Source organism: Balaenoptera musculus, chromosome 9 (assembly GCF_009873245.2).
Source record: "Balaenoptera musculus isolate JJ_BM4_2016_0621 chromosome 9, mBalMus1.pri.v3, whole genome shotgun sequence".
Lineage (NCBI taxonomy): Eukaryota > Metazoa > Chordata > Mammalia > Artiodactyla > Balaenopteridae > Balaenoptera > Balaenoptera musculus.
This window is the reverse complement of record NC_045793.1, coordinates 52,339,447-52,361,044: the sequence shown is the minus strand read 5'-3', so window position 1 is coordinate 52,361,044 and position 21,598 is coordinate 52,339,447. Positions and strand designations below refer to the sequence as shown.

Below are 21,598 nucleotides of genomic sequence, written 5' to 3'. Positions count from 1 at the left end.
TGGACTTTGTGGTACATGTCAGTTGCAATTTTTCACAAAGCTATATTCCAGGAGCATTGCCGATCTTATTAGGATGGATTAGTTGAAAAACAAACAGGTAGGACCTGCTAAGATTTGGGGCTTTTATTATTAGAAAAATTCTCAATTTCTGAAGTGCCAAAGCAACTCAGAAGAGAGAGAGAGAGAGAGAGAAAAAAAATCATATTGAAAGTATAGAAGATTTTGTTTATATCTGAAGGCAGAAATAAAGCCAATGATAGATGCTCTGGAATTAAAAATCAAAATTCAGACTTTAAATTGAGTTACAGTTAGGAGAGATATTGGTCTGTGGCAAAATTATGATCCTTTTAGAGTAACCTTGAAGAAAATGAAAAGCCAAACCATTAAGGACACTAAAAGAAAGATTCCCCATCGTTTTCAATCATAACATTCCACTTTCTTGGAACAAAGAATTTGTAACAGGTATGGGAAATGGATGGGTAGTGTCTCAGAAATGATGGGCTGGCAAGCAATGATGAGAATTCCAAAGTTCATATTAAATCACTTTAAACTTATTCTGACATGTCCCACCTTTAAAGTTTAGAGGAAGGGCAGAATGTCATAAAGTGGCACTATTATTTATAAAAGGTAGTGTTTTATAATATATCATATTTGATAAAATATAGGCACTGAAAGAGAAACTTCACTGTCAAGAGCATCCTGAAGACAAGCAATTGAAGGCAGGTGTGGAGCAAAACCATTTTTTTCTGGCTCTGAGGATGAGGCTGAGTCTTACAAGCATGGTAAGTCTCCATGTAATAGCTGTCATTAATTAAAGAACAGACTTGGAACTGTAAATGAAAGATAATTGTTCCTATATTCCTGCTCCCAAATGCTGGGTCCCTGGTACATGCAGGGATAAGGGAGTTGGCTAGGACTGGTCCCAGCTGTAAGTCAGGGAGGACTACATGTTGTGATTTGAGGGGCAGAGACTCCCCTATCTCTCGCTCCCCAAAGCTTCCTCAGTAAACTTCATCCTATTTTCAGGGACTGGGGGTGGAGTAGAAGGTTAGTACCTTGCTTCCAGAACACCCTTGAGAAAATAAAAGCGTACTGTAAGGGATCAGGAACACACCAGAAATGACACTCATCCCCTCTCCCTCAGAGGAGCTCAGGGCACTCCCTGGGTAGGAGGGGGGTATCCTGAGGTTGAGCGTCAGAAGGAAGAAGAGAATCGAAGTTGGCAGGTCTGGGTAGGGTGCAGCAGGGATGAGCCATCGGGTCTCCCGTGGGAAGCTAATGGGTCTGGGAAGCAAGGAGGAGGAAAAGGAAGACCTGAAAGTTTTGCTGATTCTCTGAGAGGAGAAACCTCATTCTTCCCTTCTGCATCCGCCTCGCCTCACTCTTGGGCATGGGGCACTTGCTACTTCATTTCATCCAGCTGGCCTGACTACAAGGGGGGGGGCGGGCTCAACACGTGTCCACAGTTACTCTGTATCCCTTAGTACATTCAGGTGTCCTTAAATGCTTCCAAGTTCCCTTCCTCAGGTTTGCTGTTCCAGGAAAGAAGGTTCTAAATTAATAGGCTACAAACTCCCCCTGCATGTTGGTTTGCAAAATTAATGATCCTAACGGAAAAGTAAATTAATCTTTGATGCTTGGTTGAGGCTAAGAGAAAAATCATTGTTTTGGGGGCTGGGCCTTCTTAAACACCTCACCCAAAGCATTCTCTCCCTCCCTTCTGTGCTAACCACACTCACAGAGATTGGGTGGCCGGGGGCCGGCAGGGGGGGGGCCCGGGGGGGGGGGTTCGGCGAGGGGCCGGACACAGTACAGCTTGAAACTCCATCTCTGAATCCAAAGGGCCATGTTGCAAACATTTATCAAATGCCTGGTTTGTGCAGAACAGTGCAACTGTGCCCAAGAGAAGCCAGGAAAGGCTGCATAGAGGAAGCCACCTGACGTGACGTTCCTCCCATGTCAAGTTTTACTTGCACTTTCTACATTCACGGTTTGAAAAGACTGCAGTATACATTTTGTAAAATGTAAAGAACACGTCCACAGTTTCTTCAGTTTTCGGAAGAACAGCTTTGCCAAAAGCCCCCATCACAGGTCTGAGGGTTCACAGATCTCTTGGGATTAGGTAGATGTTAAGGGAATCAGAAGTTCTCTGATTGTCTTGCTGTGTTTCTCTAGCCAGAGCCTCTGCTGCACTGCATTGCTCAGTTTCTTTCAACTGAAAAATTAAGTCTGCGCTCCTGTCAAAACGCATCATCTGCACACCTGGTCACTCATCCCAGTTCACCAAGCTCTCGGCAGAGTCGAGGTGGAAAGGATGGCAGTCCCCACTTCCGAAGTCTGGGAAGGCCAGATGTTTGGGAGGATCTGAACAACTGGTGTCCTGGGAGTTCCACGGGAGACCCGGTGCTATGAAAAGAGCTAGTGTCCGTCCATTTCCTAGCGTGTGAATCAGCCGGGTTGGGCCTTCGGGAGAAAATTCGTGAAGGACACCGTCAGAGCTATGGAACCTGCCAAATACACACGTCAGAACCAGGGGTGTGAGTGTGAAGGGGGAGGGGGGAGATTTTCAGAGGCTTTTCTTCGAGGTCTATTTATCCTTTGTGCCCCACGACTGGTGGGTTCTTAGAACGTAAACTCTTGGTAAGGGCTGGGAGGAGCCTCTTCCGAAAACGCCCAGGGGAGTATCTTGCTCATCAGTAAATGCTGAATGACAGCGGCAATTTCGGTCTGGAAGACCCGGCGCGGATTGGGTCTGGTGACCCTCTCGCGGGCGCGGCTCGGGGCCAGGACCAGGGAGACCCTGGAGAGGCGGCGGGGCGCGGGCGGCGCATCTGGCCGGGACGCCGCCGTCTGCGGGCGCTCGGAGGGGGCTCCACCTGGTCGCCGCGCCGCGGCCGGAGGGGCGGGGCCCGGCTTCCCCGAGGCGGCGGCGCCTCCTCGCTCCCGAGCGCGCACTCCCCGGCGTCCGGCGCACGCGCGAGGCCGGGAGGGAGCGCGCCCCGGCGGCGGCGGCGGGAGCGGGAGCAGGAGGGGGAGGAGGAGGAGGCGGTGGCGGAGGCGGAGGAGAAGGGCGGCTGAGGGGAGGCTGGCCGCGCGCGCGGTGGTGGCGGCGGCGCCGGCGACCTGAGCCGGGCGGAGTGGAAAGCGACGGAGGGGGCGGAGAGAGAGGGAGGCGGAGGGGAGTGAGAGCCGCATTTCCAGTTCCCAACTACGAGTCCCGAGTTTGTAGATGGGGCTGCTCGGCGGCGCCTGCGGCTGAGGAAGAACAGCGGCGGCGGGAGGAGGGGAGCGACGGCGGCGCGGAGGAAGCCGAGGTGCGAGCCGGTGAGTTGCCGGGGCCCCCACTCTCTCGGGTAACGGTCTCGCCGCGCGCCGAGCCGGCCGGGGGGCGCCCTGTTGCTTGAGGCTTCGCGCCACGCGGGGACCCCGGCCCGCCCCGCCCCCTCGGCACCTGGGCTCGGGCGGGCGGCGGGGGCGGCGGGGGCTGCTCGGCTCGTCTCGCCTCGCGCGGGAGGGGCGCGCTCTGCGGGGCCCCCGGTTCCTGGGCTGCGGGCGTGCGGGCGTGCGGGCTGGCGGGCCGGGCGCGGCAACGTGTCTGGCCCATGCTGCCGGCCGCCGCGCCCCGCTCTCCGCCCGCGCTCCTCGGCGCGGCCCGGACTGGGGCAGGGCTGCGGCTGGGGCTGGGGGCGCGGGGCCCCCTCCGAGAGGGCGCCTGCACCCTCTGCGGCGAGAGTGGCGTTAAAGCATGAATGGAGAGCCGCGCCGGGGACGGCGGTTGCCGTGACTGACACCTTCGGGGTCGGTCCCCAGTGGGGGCGACTCCGCCGGCTTCTGGCTGCCTCTCGAGCTCCGAGTTCTTGGGGGAGGAGGCTTTCGGCGAGTACTGCTGCCACTTCCGAGGCACGAGACTCCAGTTGTTTGGCCAGAGTGGTTTTGGGCCGAGCACACGCTGCTCCGGAGGCGTTTGCGGCTGAGGCAGTGCTTTCCGATTCTGAGTACGTTGGTCTGGAACCAGAAAGGTGCTGGCTTTTTTTGTTTGTGGTTTTATGGGTTTTTTTTTTTTTTTTTTTTTTGGCTTTTTTGGCGGGGTGGAGGGCCAGGAGCGAGTCGATGGAGGGATCTTACGGTCGGCGTGATGACAGGATGTGGATTGGTTGGTGGGTGTTTTGGCAGAAGGACTTTTTAACACTTTCTTGGGAGTTTAGTCTCAATCTCCCCAGCTCCTGGGATTACGGCTGGAGATTACATCCATTCAACTTCCATCAGTTGGGGCACGTAAAAGGGGGTGGGGGCAGGCGAGGAAGGTAATTGAAGGCTGATGGGGAAGCTCAGAAAATTCTCCGCATTACTTATAAACAGCCGGTTAAGGTCAAGCTAGCCACGTTTTACTCTTTTTCCATGCCTTTGGGGATGGTTGGAATTTTACTTTGTGCTTCCTGACTTGGTCTTCTTGTTATATGGCTCGGAACAGTGGAGGTGCGTTAAATCGCTCTTCAATGAGAGTATGGTTTAGCAGCCATTTCTTCCCGTGAAATCTTTCAGATGGTCGTTGGGAAACTTCCGTATGCCGAATATTTAGGAGAGGTAACACGCTGTTAACCAATGCGGAGATAGTTGCGGTACGCAGGTTGAACAACAGACCTCACGGTATTATTGTATCAGGCCTGATTATAGTCATGTCTTCTGAGGCCTGATTACAGTAAACAAAGAACTTTTGTGGGTTGTGTCATTTTGAGGTCATCTGTATCTGAAATCTATCATGTATTTAAATTTATGTTTAAATAGACGTTTGCACAATGTATTACTCTTTAAGGTCTATGCTTCTTTTAGTTTAGACTAGGGTTACATAATATACAAGTGGCAACATTTTTAATAGCTCTGTTTTTGTCCTATAGAGATTGTACACTAAATATCTTTATGCAAAAAAAAAAAAAAACCATTCCGGGATGTGTGTGTGTGTGCCCTTTTCTAATTGATGCCACTCAGTTGCTTTTCCACTTGGAATTTCAAAATGAATTTTTTCTTTTTTTACATTCTAAATCAAATGAACACTGGAAAAATTAGGGGCTTAAGCAAGTCTGGTAGCTCTATATAAGTGTCATTTTTTGTTGTTCTGTAGGCCAACTGTTGGATTTTTTTTTTTAAACGAATCATTTTTTTCTTAAACATTCATGGGAGCAGTTTGCATTTTTCCTGAGTCTCATTTAAGGCTGAAATTGTTCCAGAAGACTACACAGCCTGCTTCTCTTCCTCCTCCCCCCACCCCCTCTTTTTAGCTTGGGATAACCAAGAAAATCATAATTGTGAGACTCCGTGTATGTTATCTATATTCTGCTTTTAAAATTGAAGTTGTTTGAGTATTTACCATCCCTTTATATACTTTACCATTTAATAATAGATGGTTAGCAGAAGACAACTGAGATTTTAATTAAATGCCCCTCACTTTTTTGACATCCAAGCTTTGTTAAAAGTAACATCAGAAAATTATTGCAAGTTACAAATAATACAGGGTTAGTGCCGGTCAAAGACTACCTAATTATAAAAACACCGAGAAAATAAATGTTAAAAGAGGCAAGAGGAGCCATTTGTACTTTTTTTTTTTTTTAATTTTATTTATTTATTTATTTATTTTTGGCTGTGTTGGGTCTTCGTTTCTGTGCATGGGCTTTCTCTAGTTTTGGCAAGCGCGGGCCAGTCTTCATCGCGGTGCACCGGGCCTCTCACTGTCGCGGCCTCTCTTGTTGCGGAGCATAGGCTCCAGACGTGCAGTCTCAGTAGTTGTGGCTCACGGGCCTAGTTGCTCCGTGGCATGTGGAATCTTCCCAGACCAGGGCTCGAACCCGTGTCCCCTGCATTGGCAGGCAGATTCTCAACCACTGCACCACCAGGGAAGCCCCAAGCGCTGTACTTTTTATGTCACTTGCTGTATTATAAATTACCTAGTTCTAGGTGGTTTTTTAAAAAGAGTGTCTTGCAAATTAGACATTAGGTTTTTAGCACTGGTTATAATTTTCTTTAACAAGGTGGTTCATTTAGTAAGTGACTAAATTTGTATCAGAACATCACTTCAGGTAGATGTAGTTAACTTGCAAGGGATGTGCTCTTATTTATTTCCGGAGGAATGAACACCTTTCCATTTAGATAAAACAAATACTGGGCTGAGGATATCATTAAATTACTCCTAAAAAATTGTACTGAGAAAAAAGAACCTATAGATTCTTTCCTTCCAAAAATAGTGTTCACATTTATGAATATCATAAGAGCAGAAAAGCAGACGAGGGCTCTTCACTGATATGGTGCTAGTATTGAATTAAAGATTTGATGTCTTCATTGTAGTTACCAGATTCTGCATAGATTACTTTTGGTCAGTCTCACAGGAGCTGCGATCATTTCCCAACTCTTCCTGTTATTTGTATGTGGCCACTGGGGGGAGACTTTACAATTTAGGTTGACCGTATCCCTCCCTCCCATACACCGCTACTAATCATCCCTGAGCACTTTGCCAAACTGCTGGAAATATGTTGAGGAGGATGCCCTCAGAATCAAGTCTTGATCGAGGTGTCTAAATGACTTTTATTTCTTTAACTCACACCACACTCAAAAAGTACCTGTCTTTATAGATTGTGTTATTAACAGTCTACTTTTTGGTTACATGGGCTACCTAAATATCTAACACAGTGAAAGATGAGATTCATGAATACATTAGAGCTTTCAAAGATCTGACTTTACTGATATTAATCTTAGAAGCAGTGCAGGTTTAATTACTTGCTTTGCTTATATAGATATTAGTTGTCCAGAAAGATCTGGAGAGAACACCCTCTTATGTGAGCTGTACTGTATCCAAACCTCTTAAAGCTGATTGTTCTCCTAATTTAAAAAGCTTTCAGAGGAAAAGATACTGAAGCATACTTTGTACCTAATTTTTATCATGTAGGGGAAGTTCTTCCTTTATCATAGTAATAGAGATAAGATTGAAACCCACAACTTTGTTGACCATTAAGCTGTAGCTATTCTCAAGAGATACAATAAAGTCAGAGAAGTCTAGTTTCCAGTTTTCTCTTCTGACAATATTTAACTTTGTTAACGTCCAATTCAATAATAGTGAACTCAGCAAAGGATGTTATTTTTCTAGTAGCTTAGAAAAGACTTAAGTTTTTAAGTTCTTCTTTAAGACCTTTGTGCAATCTTGATCATAGCATATAGATTCATTCACAGTATAATAAGTAGTACAGAATTTGAAGTAGTTTCTACCATCTTTCCTAGTTTCTTCTTTTTTAAGATGGCTTTGCATTTTTTTCTTAAAACATTTCATAATCCTCCAGAAGAGATATTTTCTGCTTAGGAAATGCTCATTCCTAGCTAACCTCAACATTGTGTTTAATACTTGGGGAGTAGTTTCTAAAGGTTTGTAAAGTTATCACTGATGCAAAGCAAAATGAGAATTAAAGACAATGTAGTGAGTTTTTCATAAAGCTCAAGTTATTTTCAAATCCTTTCCTCTGCCTACTAGTTCCTATACATGATCTGATTCCTACTTACTTTACCAACTTACACCTTTCCCTCTTAGATCAATTACTCCATTACCACTTCTTTATCATTCCCCCTTGTTCACTATATTCCGTCTACACTGCCCTTCTTTTTTTCCCCCAGAAATGTCATGGCTTGTTCCTGACTTAGGTCTGTTCCCTCTGCCTGGAATTCTCATCCGAAAACATGACACAACTGGCTCCTCATCATTTCAGGTTTCAGTTCAATTACCTTCTCAGATGAGCATTATTATCTAACCACCCTGTCAGAATGGCACCATCCTCATTTCCCTGTATCCCATTACTTAAATTTTTTTCTGCAAACTGTTTATCATATCTGAAATTGTATTTTTATTTTATTATCTGTATACTCTCACTAGAATGCAAGGTCCATTAGAACAGAGATTTTTATCTCTTTTGTTTAACAGTATATTCCAAGAACTTAGACTTGTTCCTGGCACACAGCTGTCATTAAATATAAATATTCCTTTTTTTAAAATTTGAGGTTCTATCCCTCCTGAGGCTTTGGTGTTAAAAATGTTCCTTTATGAAATGATTTGAGTAGATGATAGTTGTAGTAAGTAGGCACTTTTGGCTGTAAGTAACAGAAATCCATTCTAACTGGTATGAACAAAAAGTGAGATATACTGTAAAGATGCAGGAGTGTCTAAAGGAATCCAAGGGTTCGGACTCTGGAACTCCAGTGCCAGCAGGATACACTTCATCTCTTCTCTTTACTCTTCACTGTGCATTTGCTTCACATCTTCTAATGCTGTAGAAGACCACTTCCTAGTCCTCTTAGTAGAGGGCCATCAGCAGCTCCTTAATTTTCCCTGCACTGGCCCAGACAACAGGAAACAGATTCATCTAGCACCCATCCCTCCCCTGTTCAACAAACTATAATACCATGTTACTAGAACTTGCTTGTACTTGCTGTAATCATGTGAAATAGGATTGGGCAGTCAACCCAAGTAGGTGCCCCAGTGATAATTCATTTTCACCCTTACCACCCCCCCCCCCCCACAAAAGGCTGGTTTCCCCTCTTTTAAATTTTGCTGCTATATGTAGTTGGAAGATTTGAAAAGCACTGTCCTGGGTTTATATAAAAGCAATGTCCTTTTATGGAAGGAATTTACCATCTGGTTGAGGATAATATATACATGAAGGAAAGAAACAGAGTGGCATGAACTAAGGAAAATATTTGCAACTTGTATTATAGACAACAAGCTAACTTCCTTAATATATGAAGAGTACCTGCAAATTGATAAGAAAAAGACCAACCATAAAGTGGGCAAAGATCATGAACAGATAATTCACAGAAGAGGAAATTCAGATCGTTCTTAAACATATATATCAAGATATTCAACCTCACAAAATAAATATAAAAAATTAAAACTATGAGATACTATTTTCAGCTATTAGATTGGCAGATCAAAAAAGTTTGATAGTACATTTAAAATTTTTTATTTTATATTGGAGTATAGTTGATTAACAATGTTGTGTTAGTTTCAGGTGTACACAGATTCAGTTATACATATACATGTATCCCTTTTCAAATTCTTTTCCCATTTAGGTTATTACAGAGTATTGAGCAGAGTTCCCTGTGCTATACAGTAGGTCCTTGTTGGTTATCTGATAGTACTTTTGAAGAGGATAGAGACTAACAGATGTTCTCACGCATTGCTGGTGGAAGTATATATCAATAGAATTTGATGTGATTGAAATTTCTGAAGATTGCTAAGGTAAATAGAACTACCTGGGAATATGTATAAATTGGTGTAGCTTTTTATGGGAGAGGAAAGAACTAACTTATTTACCTGAACACTAACTTGTGTTGCTTTATTTTTGGCTTTAATCGTGAAATAAACCCAGGCAAAGGTAAAGCCAGCAAGATTCCACACACACACACACACCCCGCCCCCCAACACACACACAAAGGAGATTTTTTTTTAAGGATCATATTCAGTTCTCCTTCCCAGGTCACCTTTTCTTCTACCCTAGTACTGGTGAAGTTTGTGTCTAAATCACTGAGATTTCCATATACTTTGTATCTTTTCAGAGCCTTGTACTTTGTTAGCTACTTAGTAACAGTTAAGTAAAGATTGAAGTGAACAGGGCTTAGCTTATTGGCTTTTTATAGCCACTTCATAATTTTATGCTTTTGGAAATATTTTGTAAAAAATGATTTATAATTTCACTTAATATATGTACTTCGGATTTTATTACAATAAATGGTCATAGAACACTTTTATAAGTTTATTATATAATATATTAATGGAACTTTTACATGGTTCCTTTGTTCTATGAAATATTGTTAGATCTTAGTTGGGTTAGAAAAATGTTGTGGAAAGATGGGGGAGGGCAGCTGAAATTCATGGACCTTTGCTAGAAAAATTCGTGAGAAAGCGTGAGGAAGATGACTGAGCAGATCAGGGCCACATGCTTAGGAAAGGAAAAGGAAAGAGTGAGGGATTTATAGAAAGTCTGTGGTGGAACCCAGAGGGGCTACATCTTGGGAGAAGTTTTAACCTAGGAAAATGCTGTTGATTTAGTTGAATGCATACTTTGAGGATACATTATATCCTTCATGAGACTTTAATTCTGTAGGTCTTTTGCCATGAATTGGCTCTGATACCGGGGCTCTCTACCGGAGTGGGTATCGGAATCCTTTAGAGTTATCCCACACCAAAGGATTCTAATTTAGTAGCTCTGAAGGGCGGCCAGAGCATGTTCATATTTTTTAAATCCCCAAGAGCCAATATTTGTAAAATAATACATCCTATAAAATATTCTTTTTAACGACCAAATCAGTCAGCATAGCTTTTATGGTCCTTTACCATTTAGATAACTAATCTCAGAAGGTCTGTCTCACCTTAGTCTCTACTTCAGCCAGATTGATAGTCTACAAGCATCTAATTGATTTCCATTGCTTTGCTCACTTTCATGCTTTCCCCTTCTTTGCCCCCTTGTTTCTTCTCTGCTAATAAATGTTTAAGCTTGCCTCCCCCAAGAAGCTGTTTTTGGCTGGCCTCATCCACCATTTATCTTTTCAGTATAGGACAAATTATAACGTAACACTGACGTAGCTGGTAGGTACACATCATATGAGGGGCTGATTCATGTGTTTTCACTCCTGAGTCTTGTGTATGTATTCCCCTGTTTTACTGTTTGAACATCCTTATTTTTTCCTCTTGCTACCAAGAGCTTGGAGCTTAGACATAGTTGGCTTAGCATCGATAATGGCATCAGCAGTATATTTGAATGCTTACTATGTTTCAGGAGCTTTGCTAAGTGTTCTCCACACGTTATCTCATTTGCTCATCCACAGATTTTTAAAAATCAAAACCTTTTCTGATTGAGTTGGCTTCCTGTGGCTGCTGTAACAAATTGCCACAAACTTGGTGGCTCAAAACAAAAGAAGTTTATTCTCTCACAGTTTTGGAGGCCAGACGTCTGAAATCAGTATCATTGGGCGGAAACAGGGTGCTCCCTCCAAAAGCTCAAGAAAAGACTATGTCCCTTGCTTCTTCTGCATTTGCTGGTGGTGCCAGAATTCCTTGGCTTGTGGGTGCATCACTCCAGTCTTCAAGGGCCGAATTTCAAATCTCCCTCAGCTCTGTTCTTCTCATCACATTTTCCTGTGTGGGAGAGAAGGAGAACTCTCTCCTTGCCTCTCTCTCATAAGGACACATATGAGGCCCCCCGCTATTGTTCCAGGATAATCTCCCCGTCACAGGATCCTTAACTTAATCACAGCCACAAAGATCCCTTTTGCAAATAATGTAACATTCACAGGTTCCAAGGACTAAGACATGGATATCTTTTGGGGGACCATTTTTCAGTCTACCACTGTGATAATTCAGATGGTCCAGAAAAGGAGGGCTGGTAAAAGTCTTTTTGCCCCACCCTCATTCCTCTCTTTCTATATCAGTGTTTCTAAGCTAGAGACAATTTTGCTGTCCCCTCAGGGACATTTGACTATCATAACAGGGAGGCAGTTGCTGTTGGCATCTCTCAGGTAGAGGCCAGGGATGTTGCAGACAATGTACAGGACAGGCCGTCCCTCACAAAGAATTATCCGACCCAAATATCATAGTGCTGAGGTCGAAAAACCTTGTCCTAAAGGTAACTATTGCCAATAGTTTCTTGTATATCATTCCTGAAAAAAAAATCTTATATTAGCACCTATGATGAGTAAAGCCCTCTGATATGATTTGATTATGTCTGGTGGTAGTTTTTGGTTGATTGAAAGTTGATTTAAGTGAAGAGTCATAAAAAATGACTCAATATACCTTAAATAACATATTTTCACTTTCAAAATATAAATATACATGCATGCACCAATCTTTTCTTTGAGTATGTATCTTTTGACTGGAGCTCTGGGTCAACATTCTTATATAAACTTGTGTATTATCACCGATCCTAACTTAGGAGCAAAAACTTAAAAGTTTTTGAAGGAATCTGAGTGTAGGATCCTTGTAGTGTTTTGTGACTCCTGGATTGTTTATAGCTGTCTTGCTTACACTTAATTATACAGCAATTTGGATTTTTTGTTTCCTTGTTTTGTCACTTGCTTTCTTTGGGTCTTTCCAAAGCATTCAACTTGGTTTTCATATGAAGAATAATATAGCTCTCATGGTCTTGTATCAAATACAACATATATATATATATATAGGATGTGTGTGTGCGCACACACGTGTATGTGTATAAAGAAATCCAATTTTGTACAGAAAAGAATGGCTAAGATATTGCAAGTACTTCTTCCAGTTGTAGCTCATTTAAATAGCTTCTCATCTGGTGATACGGTGAGAGCTAATGTCACAGTTACTTCCAGATTTTTGGAAGTTTTAGAAAATTTTGTTTTAATACTATAATGACAGAGTTTATAAATTATATGATATTACCATAAATAACTTTATTGCTGTTACCATCTTAATGCTTGAGTTACTTTTCATTAACTGTAACAAATATTATTTGGAGTTTTGCTTAGTAGCAAAACATTTTCACTGTTCCTTATATAGTGAAATGATACAGTTTCTTGAAACTGGGTACTTTATTATTTTCTTACTCAGCAAGGCAAGAGAGTTAGCGATATGGGTTGTAATTCCAGTTTTTCCAACTTCCAGCTCTTTTACTTTGTTCAGGACACAGAGCTCTGTGTGGTATAAACAATACGCTTGCTGGCAGAGATTCTGGTGTTACTACTAAACTCAATATACCTTATCTCTAAAATAGGGATTATAACATCTACTTTGTAGGGTTGGTGTAAGATTTTAATTGGATAATATATGTAAAGTGTCTAGCACAGAGTCTGGTACAGTAAATATCAGTATCCTTTTCTTCTCTTACTGTTTGGTACAGTGTTATGTGTACAGTGGATAATATTTGTTGAACAAATATGTCTTCAGTGCCTTTGCTTGATTCATACTTTCACTTTTTTCTTTCCAGTGTAAGAGCTATGTCTGTTAGTAAATATTTTTTAAAAGAACTTTGCTTTTAAAGTAGTCCAGTAAGTTATGTGCTGTTGACTAAAGTTAATAAGTCTTATTTCTATATGACATTTCAGTGTGTTTACAAAGGCAAGTTAAATATTGGGTGGAAAGATGACTATGTAACCTCAAAAATTCCTTCCAACGTAATCTAAAATTTTTATAAACTTCACACAATCCTGAGTTTTCCTCCTGCTTTCCCCCTAAAATCTAAAGAAGTAAGTAGTGTTTGAAAATGTAGCACTTTGTTTGGAATGAAGAAAATGACCATACTTATAATATGTTCATAATGGTCCATTTATCATATAATAGGAATTCTTTAGTATTTGGAATGAATGTTGCTGTCTTTAAGTGGATTTGTCTTTTTATTTTACCTTGAATATGTATTTTTATACACACATAATAAAATGTTTTACGGGAAGTTTCATTTTACATAAAACTATTTGCCTTTTTATTCATCTATTACATATCCTAGCTGGGACTTTGGTATAAGAAACTTGGGTAGCTGAGTTAAAGAAATCTAATTCATTGAAGTTGCTTATTTTAGAAAGTAAATGATGGTCATGCGTAATTTTATATAAGTTGATTCAGATGTTTTTAATTTTCTTTTTTAAACTAGTATTTTGGAATGGGGGATAAATGAAAAAAATTAAACCACGTTTTTAAGAAGGTTGGAACACCCTGGAAGGCACATGGGCAAAGCCATCACAGTATGCACTTGCCATCCTTAGCACTGGGTTCTTGAAAAACCCAAGGTAGAGAAGTTTTCCCTGAAGGAATTTAAACTGTTGTGGGGGAAATAGGATTAAGGAGTCTGAGATTGTGAATGAACCCTTAAAAACCTTATAAACTTTTAATGTCCTCCCAGTTAAAACATTAAATATATCAAACAAATTATCGATGACATTTTATGCAATTCAGTTTGGAAATACCGGGTACTATACAACTAGTTTGCATTTACCACTACTTCCTTGAAAGAAATGTTTCAGGATTTCCAGTCTTGGGGTAGGGGGGGACAGGAAATGCTTCATAAATCCTAAGAAGCATTTTTAGGACGTCTTATTCAGAGCCTTTCTTATTTTCACTTAAAGGTTACTAACTTCAACTTCTGTTTCTAACTGTTGTTTTAGAGATAGCATAACTTGGACATTTGAGGTAAAAGAATAAGCTTTTAGTAACCTTTATTTAACTCACTCAGCTCGCTATAGCCAAGTGGGTATTTATAGTTCCTTTCCTCCGTGGTAACTTCATGCCAGTTCATGTCAGAACGTGACATAGTGGGACACTGACTTGGCTCTGATTGTCCTTCCATTCTCATCTCTGTTCTCTCCTTCCCAACAGACTGTGATTCTAGATCGAAGGCTGAAAATTTGTTTTGTCTCTGTTTCTATCTCTTTTAGGAGTGCCCAGCAAATATCTTCTACTCCTACTCTGCCATCTCCTTATTTCCCTTCCAAACCTGCAATTCCCTCTCTTCCAAAATATCTCCAGAAACAACAGCTTAGAGTTTGTTACACTCAAATAGAAATCTTTACCAAAAGTAAATCTGTGTATATATGTATATACTGGAATTTCACATAATACAAAGGTTATTTTATATCGCTATTTGAGGGAAGAAATGGTCTTTGTGTCCCCTCAGCCAAGCATTGTCCCATGATCTTAGGCAATGCTTGATATTTATTATTGAGCAAATTAGGAAACCTCAGAAATTAGCATATAAGTAGTGGTTTATCATGTGCAGCAGACTGTAGGTTCTGAGATGGTTTAAGAAAAGAAATTCTTATCTGTAGGGAGGGACTTGCTGCTCATCTGATTGGATTAATTTTTGAGGTAAGTCCTAAGATGCTTTTAGCTCTAAAACTTTGATTGTAAAAAAGCAAGAAGGGGGCCATCAATTGATTAGGTATTGAATAGCCAAGAAAAAAAGAATATTGTTGGGTGAGGTAACATGAATGAAGGCATTTGGGTGGGAATGAGATAATGTGGTTGTAGGTATAGGAAGTAAAAAGATCAATGTAGTCAGGACAGAGTTTGTATTAGAGAATAGAGGAATTCAGTTGAATAGATGGAAGGCTAGATTTTTAAAAGAGAAATTTAAGCATTTCCAGATGGCAGAAAGCCCTATTTTTCTAATGCAGTATTGTCATTAAAATGATATTTTAATGTGGTCTGTGTGATAGTCTTATGCTGAGTGGATTACAACAAAGAAGAGAATAGTAGTAGAAGACTTGCAGTGGTAATTTAAAGGTGAAGCAGCGAGAGCTTGGAAGACAGGTGGCAGAGAGAATGGGGAGTATAAGATGAATATAGGGAAATTGTGAATCCACTGTGGCTGATCAAATGGAATATAGAGGTATTTTTCAAGGTAGTTTTCAAGGGATTCCTAGGCAAAGGACAGTCCCTGGATTTTCAGGGTTTGGGGATCTTTTCCGAAGATAAGCCCTGTTCTTGTTTTAAAGGTTCATTTAGGTTCTTATTTTTAAGTAAGTTGTTACATTCCTTAGATTTAAGCAGGCTGTTCTCAACTATATTTGACCCTTTTTATTATTATTAAAGGATAGAAAAGTTCTTTTGAGACCACTTACCTGGGTATTACTTAGTAAGTCAAATTTCATTTGGACCAGCATGATATACTGTTAACTTTCAAAGGAAGGGTATTTACCGTAATGATGATGGAGGCGCTGTGTCCGTGTTGTCCTGGAGGGGAGGGACAGAGAAACTAAAAATTAGGAAAAGGGGAAACTTAGAAAAGCAAGACGCTGATAGTACTGATGAAGATGATAAGAATATTAAACCAGGAATATTAAATTTTAAAAGCATTCAAATGCCTGAAAAACAATTAAAACAGTGTTAGAAGTTGTGGGGAAATATGAGAAGTCTGTGATTTGATTTTTATTATCAGAAGGCATATATAAAGAATGGTCATGGGCCTTCCTCTCTGACTTTTTTTTTTTTTTTTTTAATTCATCAAAAAACCATATCGTAAATACCTCTTGGAACCATGGTCATACTTTCTCTAGAAAGCCAAATTATTATGAGACACTTACTGGGTGATCAAGAAAAGTGAGGTGATTTTGATGCTAGAAACATCAAACTTTATTAGCTTGGTTTGCATTGTATTTCAGTGTATATTGTGTAATTGTGTATATTGTATTTCAGTGTAATCAATGTATATTCTAAAATATACCACTGATTCTTTAAGGGGGGCAGTTTTGCTTCCCACGGGATATTTGGTAATATCTGAAGATTTTTGATTGTCACAATTTGGATAAAGGTACTCATTAGCATCTAGTGCTTAGAGGCCAAGGATGCTACTAAACAATTCATAGGACGGTTCCCCATAACAAGGGACCAAAATACCAGTAGTGCCAAGATTGAGAAACTCTGGAATATGGAGTAGGCAAGTTCTTCCCGGGGAATTTTAGAGACCTGGTCAATTTATTATTTCCTTTTTTCTAGATTTGACCAGGTATTGCCTTCTGTTAATGCACTTTCTTCCCACAGCTTACAATACACTTGATTGTCACTGTTTTCTTTATTGTGTTCTTATCCTACGGCTATATCTTGGATACTTTGATTAGACAAATATTTCCAAATACTTCGACCTGTCTTCTCTTAAGGTGGCATTTTTCTGCTAGGACTGTTTATCTTGTGTTTCGTTTTACTAATTTAATTCTTGAGGGATCACCCTATTTTCAAATTCTGAGGGCCTCTTGATGGGATTTCTTAAGTACTTTCTTTTGTAAGAAGGCGTTTTCATGTGCTTCAAGTCCCAGGTCTGAGTTCTTGAGTCCAGGGTTTTTTTTTTCTGATGATGTTTGTATCCATTCTAATATTTTCGTGCAAGGTAATTTTTTTTCTGACAATATTTGAAACTGTTGTAATCTATTATACAAGTTTATTTAAATGAAATGTTTAACTCCAAGAAAAACCATCTAGGAGTTACTTCTTTTAGAATAATTTTATCCCTGCTTATAGATAAAGGTTACCCTACATAAAACAGTTGCATATGAAAAGGTATTTTAAAAGGTATTAGAATGGTTTCATAATGATAAGTGAAAAACATTAGGAACCGGTTTATTTTTTCCTTAACATACCTCAATTTGATGTTCATCTAAACATATTGAGCATTTAGTAAAATATAAGTGCAGTATGCCTGTGTATACAGTTGACCCTTGAATAACATGGTGGGTGGTGGGGTGGAGGGGCTGGTAGTCTGTGGATATGTATCATTGGCCCTCTGTATCTGTGGTTCCTTGGCAGCTGTGGGTTCAACCAACCACGGATTGTGTAGTACTGTAGTATTTACTATTGAAAACTATCCATGTGTAAGTGGACCCACACAATTCCAACCCCCATTATTCAAGGGTCAGCTGTACTAGCTACTCTGTGTACAGGAAAGGAATAGGGAGGGAAAGCAAAAGTATAAAGAAATTATGTAGTAGTCAGGATGTGATGGATCCATATTGTGTGTGTGTGTGTGTGTGTGTGTGTGTGTGTGTGTTGAAAATTTGTCATCTTTGAGAAGCGAAGTTCTGGAGTAAGTGTAGGGTTTTTTTTTGTAGTAAATATTTTCTGTCTACTTCTAGTACACATCACTTATATCTTAATCTTCCATTTTCATCTGTGCAAATGTTTCATTAATTGACCTTCCATCAATCTAAAACTGATCTGCCTCACTGATAGATCGCTTGTTAAAAAGAGGCTTTCATTGGTTTGTTAAGCGGCATATTCTGGAACTGCACAACAGAACCATCCTACCCCACCACTTCAAATGTGCGTAGTTATTGTTTTGAGTCTTGACTCCTTCCTTGGGCTTCTGTCAGCCGTGGAGAGCACTGCAGTTGCAGCTGCTGCCTCACAAAAGAGGTTTCGGATCCTCACTGCACGAGCACACAACCAGCATCAGTAAGTCTGTTTTAATTCAGGAGATACTTTAGCTAAGAAATATTTAAATGCCGGAAGAGACTGCTCTTCTGAGTCTAGGAACTGTAGGGTAGTCTGATGCACTGCTTTTATCCTTGGTGTGCTGAACAACCCAGTTTATCTAAAAGGAGAGATTTATGTTGACTGATGAGCAGGACAGTTGTCCCTCCCATTACTTGTTTATATAAATTTATTTTTAACTTTTAAAAAATATTAATGATAAACAGTTAAAATAGTACAGAAGGATGAATGTACAATGAAAGTTGCAAATTTTCTGTTCCCAGTTTTACTTCATAGAGTTATTCGTTGATAATAGCTTCAGATTTAGTCATATCAGTAAAGTGTTTCTCAACAATTGGTCTTTGACATTTTTGGCAGTACTGTGCTTTGTCTTGTGGGATTGTGCTGAACACCATTTAAAGTTTAGTGCCCCTGTTCTCTACCACAGCCATTGGAGCATCAAAGATGCCCTCACACATTTCCAAATGCTCCTGGGGAGGGGAGCGGTACTTACCCTGGGTGAGAGTTTTGTAAATTTTAAAATTACGCTGTGTGTCTTAGAAAACATGTGTCTATTTTTTCAACTTTACCCAGTAACTATTGACTCTACTATAAAAGAAGAATATTTGAGCACACATGCACTTCTCAAGGGAGGCCCAGAAAGAAGTCCACTTGGGAAGAACTGCGCTTACCTCTGATGGCTTAGATTACAACATTTATTCAATCTTACCTGCATTCCTTTATGATAGTATTACTCTTGTGTTTTCAATTACCTATCTTTTTTTTTTTTTTCTCTCTCTTGAGTGTTTTTTGTGATTTTTGAATTGTGAGCTCATGCTTGGCAGGGTTTTATTCAAGGGATTCTGTGCAGCCTGGTTAGGGGACACATTTCTCCAGGGAAGATTTGCTAAGGGTTTTCTTTGGCACCTGTGTAATTTCTCAGCTTGGGGTTTTCTGAACTAGGTAGGTATATTGGAACCCTGAATCCTTGAGAGTAGGCTGTGGTTACAAATTCTCAGGTGGTATTTGCCCCCTCATACAGAGTTCAAGCTGAAAAAGGGCTCATTTCCTCATTGTCTTCCTTGACCAACAGGGACAACTTTGCCAGGCCACTCTTTTACCAGGTGGGGCTTAGTCCTGTAACATCCCTGATCTATATGGAGGGGTCTAATTGGCAGTTCTTCTTTTTGAACAGACCAAGGCCTAAACTGCTGCCTCTGAACTAGGTACTGAAGTCTGCAAACACTCCATGCAGCCATGACTCAAGCACATGCTTACCAGTTTGTTTTTATCCTCTTCACGTTGGCCCATGAGGAGTTTCTTGAGGACTTACCCTTGCACTTGAGAGGATGATTTTGGTGCTTTGGTTAGCATTTCTAGGCATTTTGTGAGAGAATTACTTTCAGATTTTCAAGTCCATCTTTTTGCTGGACATGCAAGCCTCTTCACCAGCTTTCTGACTTCTAGTATTTCCTAAAATTTCTGGTTTCTAATCTTTCATTTCTCTCCCATCTCACCTCTAGTACTGTTGGTGTTCTATTCTTTTTAAAAAGCACGGATTCTGTCATTTCAGTGGGACCTCAGGAGGGAGACGGTGTAGGCATGTGTGCTCAGCCTTCCATTGTGTCTGGAAGTTTGTCACATAGTTTTTAGATCTAAGCCCATCGATGCTAACTGACCTAAAGAAAAATAAATCTCTGTAAATGCCTTTTCATTTAACTGTGATTTTTTTTTTTTTTTTTTTTTTAAGTTTGAACTTGAAGAGCGTGATGTTTGGCTATAAAAGAGGTGAAGGGACAGGGATGGAGGATGAAGTTCAGGCCATTAACTGTGCAGTTGAGCAAGGCCTCCCTGGTGTGGGGAGCAGAGTGGGGATCTTACCATGAAGTCTAAATATATAGGGCAAAATTACAGTACAACAGTGAGAAACTACAGTTTTCTTAGTTACATGCAATCAATGTTAACTGCAGTTTGTTTGGCATAATAATAAGAATTAGAGTTCAAAGATAAATAAGATGCCATTTCTGCCCTCAGAGAACCCACTGATTTTGTGGTAGAGATAGACATGTAAATGCAAATACAATCACTTCTCATTATTCATTTTTTGTGGTAGTTTTGTTCTGTAAGTTCTCTGTGAACACTGAATTAGGGAATACTGAGCCATTGTTTCTAGGCTAAAAGAGGATTAGGTTCCTACAAGCCTCTGATCACATTTTCATTAACTGGTCAATACATAACCTTGCTTTACGTGTGTTTCTGTTTAAAGACACCTTGAGATATATATATAGTTGATTCATTAACATTGAATGGCCAACAGCACTATAATTTCATGCCTGAAGGAAGCTCATCAGACACTTGTATTTTCTCTGTAAGGTACATCACCCTACTTCTTTGTGCTTAGGAACACTGGACAGCACTTAAGCACTATACTTGGGGGACATTTCAGACAGTGAAATCACCATGAAAAAAGCACAAAAATGTGAAAAACATGACACTAAATAAACCATGAAAAGGATACTTGTTTTTGGTGTGAGAGCTGAAACAACAAGGCAGAGTGTTGCCTAATTGGACCTAAGCTGGGGATGCACACACTGGGCATGTTGTTTTTGCTGCTCTGTGTCTGCATATGACAACAAAAGCACTATGAGTATTGACTTTGAGGCTAAAGGTAAATTTTAACAAGTGGGTGAATTCATAAATACAGAATCCGTGAATAATGAGGATCAACTGTACTATTCAGTAAGTGCTGTATGTTCTAAATCTTCTAGGATGGGTCAGGAAAGGCTTCATTTGAGACCATTAAGATAAAATCACAGCAGTATGAAGCAATAGGTTTATGGATAGCAAATGGCTTGGTGTGGCTGGAATTAAAAGGGCCCCTTTAAGGGGGAGCAAGAGAGGATGTTTGAACAGTTAAAGGGGGGAATATAAGATCCTTATGCCTCATATGACCCTTATGCCATGTTAAGTAATTGGAATTTTATAGGTGATGGGGAGCCAGTGAATGATTTTAACCAGGCGGAAACATGGTCATATTTGTATTTTGGAAAGCTCACTCTGATGGTGGTACTGGGGATAGATAAAGTAACAAAAATAAGTAGAAGGTGTTAGAAGTTAAGATGAGAGAGGATGAGAGTATGAGCTAAGGAAGTGACAGTGGAGATAACGAAAAAGGGATGTGTTTGTAAGATATGCAAGATAACAGATTGAAAGGTCTTGGTGGCAGATTAGGTAGCAGGAATAAAGGAAATTGAACAGGTTTACCTGGGTGCCATTAATTGAGATAGGGAATACTGGAAGGTGACCAGATTTAAGAAGTAATTTGATGAGTTTTGGGCATGTTGAGTTCATTGTGTCTGTGGGATATCTTTACAGTGATTAGACAAGAAAATATCATCTGAAGCTCAGGAGATAGAGCTTTGAGAGACATTAGCATATATTTGTTAATTGGTTGATGAATATCTGAATGCCGTCCATGTGTCAAGGCACTGTCCAGTGCTGGAGGAGACAGAACAATGAGTGAATTTCTAGCAAGGGAGACAGGCAACAAGCAAAGATACTTTCAGATGAGCCCTAGGATGAAAATAGAACTGATAGGAGGGAGAATGACTGAGGATGTGTATGAGGGAGAGGAGCTTGTTTAGACTAGGTGTTAGG

The 21,598-nt window shown here is 40.6% G+C and overlaps 1 protein-coding gene across 1 annotated transcript in view; it reads left to right on the top strand.

Moving 5' to 3' along the window:
• The first annotated feature begins 3,121 nt into the window (after positions 1 to 3,121).
• MPP6 (membrane palmitoylated protein 6) overlaps positions 3,122 to 21,598 on the top strand; it is a 105,163-nt gene continuing 86,686 nt past the window's right edge. Inside the window, 1 exon segment of the mRNA XM_036864085.1 lies at positions 3,122 to 3,324. The gene's annotated coding sequence lies outside the window, so the exon portion shown is untranslated.